The sequence below is a fragment of the Spermophilus citellus genome (assembly GCF_964194105.1).
Source record: "Spermophilus citellus genome assembly, contig: SCAFFOLD_94, whole genome shotgun sequence".
NCBI lineage: Eukaryota > Metazoa > Chordata > Mammalia > Rodentia > Sciuridae > Spermophilus > Spermophilus citellus.
In genome coordinates this window covers 213608-219428 of record NW_027672722.1, presented here as the reverse complement: position 1 = coordinate 219428, position 5821 = coordinate 213608, and positions in this window count along the sequence as shown.

Below are 5821 nucleotides of genomic sequence, written 5' to 3'. Positions count from 1 at the left end.
TAGTTTAGGGTTAAATTAGGGCTATGACTAGTGTAAGAACTAGCATTATGATTAGGGCTAGATTTAGGGTTAGAGTTAGGTCTAGGTCGAGTTTTAGAATTAGATTTAGTTTTAGGGTGATGATTTGAGATAGGGCAAGTTATAGGGTCAGAGTCAGGGTCAGTGTCTGTTTTAGGGTTAGGGATAACATTCGAATTAGAGCTAGGGTTAAGGGTAGGTGTAGGTTAGGTTTTGCATTAATGCTAGAACAAGAATTAGGGCTAGGGCAAATGTCAGGTATATGGATACAGTTAGGCTATGGCTCAGTTTTGTTTTAGGTGTAGGGCTTGGGTTAGGGCTAGTTTTTGGATTAGAAATAGTGTTAGGGCTAGTGGTAGGGTTAGGTTTAGGCTTGGGGTAAGGGTTACATTTAGAATTATGGTTAGATCTAGGATTAGGGCTAGGGTTAGGTCTAAGGTTAGGGCTAGTATTAGGGTTATGGTAACAGATATGGTTAGTACTAGAGGTAGGTCTAGCTCGAGAGTTAGAGTTAGTCTTAGGGCTAGGGATAGAGTAAGGGTTACATTTAGTGATAAATTAGGGCTAGGATTAGAGCTAGAGTTACTATTATGTTTAGGCCTAGTGTTAGGGCTAGGGTTAGGGTTAGTGATAGTGTTAGGTTTAGGGTTAGGGTTGGGGGAAGGGATGTGGTTATACCTAGGTTCAGAACTAGGGCGAGGGTTGAAATCAGGGATTGGGCTAGGGTTAGGGTTCAGATTAAGATTAAGGCTAGGTTTAGTGCTAGGATGAGGGTTAGGGTTTGTGTTAGGTTTAGGGCAAGAATTAGTTAGAGTGCTAAAGTCAGGTCTATGGTTTGGTTAGGGATAGTGCTATGCTTAGTTTTATATCTAGGTCTAGTGTAAGGATTAGGTTTAGAATAAGGGGCAGGATTAGAGCTAGGTGTATTATTAGAGTCAATGGGTTGTTCAGAGTTTGGTTTGGGTTATGGTTTAGGTTTAGTGCTCTAATGAGCGTTAGTGTTAGTGTTAGTGTTAGGGTTAGAGTAATTAATAGGGTTAGGTTTAATGTTCAAGTTAGGTTTAGGTAATGGATAGGGTTACTGTTAGTGATAGGTTTAAGTTTAGGCCCAGGGTTAGCATTTGGGTTAGGCTTATGTTTAGGGTAATGGATAGGTTTAGGGCTAGGGTTATGGTTAGAATTAGTTCTAGGGTTAAGGTAGGGTTAGGGTTAGGCCTAGGGTTAGTGTTAGGATTAGGTCTAGGATTAATGTAGGGTTAGGGTGAGGTCTAGGGTTAGTGTTAGGGTTAGGCTTAGGGTGAATGTTAGGGTTTGACCCATATTTAGGGACAGGGAGAGAATTAGGGTTAGTGTCAGGTCTTGGTTTAGGATTAGGGTTAATGTTAGTGCTAAGATTAGCATTAGGGTTAGGTTTATGTTTAGGGTAATGGATAGATTTAGAGCTAGGTTTTGGTCTTGGTTATGGTTAGGATTAGGGCTAGGATTAGGGTTAGGGTTAGGATTATGTTTATGTTAAGGGTTCATGTTTGACCTAGGGTTAGGTCTAGGGCGAGGGTTAGGGTTTGGGTTAGGTCTAGGTTTAGGGTTAGGTTTAGGCTTAGAACTAGGGTTAGGGCTAGGATTAGGGCTAGGTTTTGTGTGAGGTTTAGGGCTAGCATTAGGGCTATGGGTAGTGAATGAGCTAGGGTTAGGTTTATGGCTAGGTCTAGTATTAGGGTTATGGCTAGATTTGGGGTTAGCATAAAGTTTAGAGCTAGGCTTTTGTTAGGGTAAGTGTCAATGTTTGTGTTAGGGTTAGGTTTAAGGTTAGGGAAATAATTAGGGTTAGTTTAGGTCTAGGGGTAGGGTTATTTTTTGAGTTAGGTTACGGGTTATTGTTAGGCCTAGGTCTAGGTTTTAGTTTAGGGCTAGTGCTAGAGTTATGGATAGATTTAGGATTAGGCTTGTTTCTAGGTCTGGTGTTAGGGTTAGGTTAGGTATAGGGTTACCTGTAGGGCTAATGTTAGGGTTTGGTTTACAGTTAAGGTCAGGTTTAAACTTAGGGTTAGAGGTAGGGTCAGAATAAGTGTCAGAGTTAGGGTTAGAGTTTGGATTAGGGTTAGAGCTAGAATGAGGGGCTAGGATTAGTATTAGTATTAGAGTTATGGTTTTGGGTAGGCTAACTATTAGGCTTAAGAGTAGGGCATTAGGGTGAGGGTTTGGCTTAAGGTAAGGGACAGGGTTAGAGCTAGGGTTGGGTTAGTATTAGGGTTAGGGATAGGGCTAGGGTTAAGATTAGGGTTAGGTTCAAAGCTAGGTTTAGGTCTCAGATTAGGACTAGGTTTTCTGTTAGGGCAGAGCCATGGCTAATTTAAGAACTAGAGTTCCAATTAGGTTATTTTTAGGGTTAGATTTAGGGTTATGGTGATGTCTAGGGCAAGGTGATGTTTAGAGCTAGGGTTAGTGTTAAGGTCCAAGTCAGGGTCATTGTAAGTTCTAGAGTTAGAATTGGGACTCGAATTAGTGCTAGGTTTAGTGCTAGGTATAGGGTTAAGGATTGATTTAGGGTAAGGTTTAGGGTTAAGCCTATAACTCAGTTTTATATGAGTGCTAGGGCTAGGGTTAGGGCTAGTTTTCCAATTAGCATTAGGCATAGGTCTGTTTTAGGGTGAGATTTAGGCTTAGAGTTAGGGTTAGATTTAGAGTTAGGATTAGATCTAGGTTTAGGGGTAGGGCAAAAGTTAGGGCTAGGGTTGAGGCTAAGTTTAGGGCTAGGGCTTGGGTTATTTTACAGAATAGGTTTAAAACTAGAGATAGGACTATAGTGAGATTTAGAGTTAGTCTTAGAGCTACAGTTAGGGTTAGGTCAAAATTAGTACTAGGATTAGTGCTAGGATTGGTGTTAGGGCTAGGCCTAGTTTTAGGGCTAGGGCTAGGGTTAGGGTTAGGATTAAGCTAGGTTAAGTGTTAGGATAGGGCTAGGTTAAGTGTTAGGATAGGACTAGGTTTTGTGTTAGGTTTAGGGCTAGGATTAGGGCTAGGGCTAATGTCAGGTCTAGGTTTATGGTTAGGGTTAGTTTTAGGGTGAGGTTTATGGCTAGTTCTAATGTAAGTGTTAGGTTGAGGGTTAGGGTCAGTTTTAGAGATAGGGTTATTATTAGGTTCATGGTAACAGTTATGTTTTGGGTTAGGTTAAGGTTAAGGGTTAGGGTTCTAATTAGCATTAGGGTTAGGGCTAAGGTTAGGGTAATGGATATGGTTAGGTTTAGGGTTCAGGTTAGATTTAGGGTAATGGATAAATTTAGAGTTAGATATAGGGTTAGGGTTTTCCTAGAGTTAGCATTAGGTTTAGCGTTATGGTTAGGGTAATGGATAGGGTTAGAACTAGGCTTAGGTCTAAGTTTATGCTTAGGATTAAGGCTAGAGTTAGTTTTAGGGTTAGGGCAAGTTTTAGGGTTAGGGTTAGGTTTAGGGTAATGTTTAGGGCTCTGGCCAGGGTTAGGGTTAGGGTTAAAATGAGGTGTAGGGCTCAGATTAGGGCTATGCTTTGGGTTAGGTTAGGGCTAGGGTTAGGGCTACAGCTAATGCAAGAACTAGGGTTATGATTAGGGCTACTTTTAGTGTTATGTTTAGGGCTATGTCTAGTTTGAGAGTTAGGTTTAATTTTAGGGTGATGTTAGAGGTAGGGTTAGTTACAGGGTCAGAGTCAGGGTCAAGGTTAGTTTTAGGGTAAGGATAGGACTGGAATTAGGGCTAGGGTTAGGGCTAAGTGTTGGGTTAAGTTTGGGTTTAAGTTAAAGTTTAGGGTTAGGGCTGTGGCTTGGTTTTGTTTTAGGGCTAGAACCACGTTAAGGCTAGTTTTAGGATTAGCGTTAGTGTTAGGGCTAATGTTACTGTGAGTTTTATGATTAGGTTTAGGGTTAGATTTAGAGCTATGGTTAGATCTAAGGTTAGGGCTAGGGCTATGGTTAGGGCTAAGGTTAGGGCAAATGATAGGGTTATGGTAAGGGATAGGGTTAGAACTAGAATAAGGCTAGGGTGAGAGTTGGAGTTAGTCTTAGTGCTAGTGTTAGTGTTAGGGTTAGGGTTAGGGCTAAATTAGGGCTAGGATCAGGTCTAGGGTTAGTTGTAGGTTTAGTTCTATGGCTAGGGTTAGGGTTAGGTTTAGGGGAAGTGATGGGTTTATAGCTTGGTTCATAACTAGGGCGAGGGATAAAATTAGGGATAGGGCTAATTTAGGGTACAGGTTAGGATCAAGGCTAAGTTTAGGGCTAGGATGAGGGCTAGCATTTGTGTTAGGGTTATGTCAAGTATTAGGGATAGAGCTAATATCATGTCTAGGTTTATGGTTAGGAACAGTTTTAGGGTAAGGTTTATGGCTAGGTCTAGTGTCAGAGTAAGGTTTAGAGTAAGGTTCAGGTTAAGAGCAAAGGGTATTAAATGGTCAGGGTCAGGTTTTGGGTTTGGGTAGGTTAAGGTTTAGGGTTAGGACTCAAATTAGCGTTATGGTTAGAGTTAGGGTTAGGGTAATGAATAGGGTTAGGTTTATGCTTCAGGTTAGGTTTAGGGTTCAGATAAGGTTTAGGGTAATGGATAGGGTTAGGGTTAGGCCTAGGGTTAGCATTAAAGTTATGGTTATCATTAGGGTAATTGATAGGGTTAGAGCTAGTGTTAGGAATAGAGTTATGGTCAGGATTATGGCTAGAGTTAGGGTTAGGGTTAAGGCTAGGGTTAGGGTTAGGTTTAGGGTACGCTTTAGGGTTTGAGCTAGGGTTAGTGCTAATGTTAGGGTTAGGTTGAGGGTTAGGACTAGGGTTAAGGTTATGGTTAGGGTTAGGTTTAGTATTATGGTTAGGTCTAGGGTTATCATTAGGTTTAGGGTAATGGACAGGATTAGATGTTGGGTTAGGGTTATGGTTAGGTTTAGTACTAGGGTTAGGATTAGATTTAGGGTATGATTAGGGTTTGAGCTAAGGTTAGGACTACAGCAAGGATTATGTTTAAAGTTAGGTCTAGGGTTAGGTTTATTGTTAGGGTTAGGGTAATGAGTGAGGTTAGAACTAGGGTTAAGGCTAGGGTTAAGTTTAGGATTAGGGATAGGGTTCAGGTTAGACTTAGGTTTAGGGTAAGTCTTATATTTAGGTTAAGGGTAAGGGATAGAGATTGAGTAAGGGTTAGAACTAGGTTGAGGGTTTGGGTTAGAATTATGCCTATGGATAGAGTTTGGGTAAGGTTTAGGGCTAGGATTTGGGTTAGGGTTTGGGCTAGGGTTATGTTTAGGGTAAGGGTGAGGGTATGAGTTAGAGTTAAGGCTAGGGCTAGGTCGAGGGTTAGGTTCAGCGTTAGTTCTAGGGATAGGATTAAGGTAGGTTTAGGGTAAGGGTTAGGATTATGGCTAGGGTTAGGATTAGGGTTAGGGTAATGGATACGGTTATATATAGGTTTAGGTATAGGGTTAGGGTTAGATTTAGTTTTAGGGTTAGGGTTAAGGCTATGATTAAGTTTAGGATTATGGTATGGGCTAGGTTTTGAGCTAGCGTTAGGGCTATGGCAAGTGTTAGGTTTAGAGTTAGGACCAGGATTAGTTTTTGTTTGTTTGTTTGTTTGTTTGTTAGTGTAGAGTTAGTGTTATGGCTAGGATTATCAATAGGGTTAGGATTAGTGTTAGGGTAATGGGTGGTTTAGAGCTAGGTTTAAGTCTAGGATTAAGGTTAGGATTAGGGCTAGGGTTAGTTTTAGAGTTAGGGATAGGTCTAAATTTATATTTAGGGTAAGGGTTAGGCTTCAAGCTAGGTTTAGGACTAAGGCTAGGGTTAGGATTAGG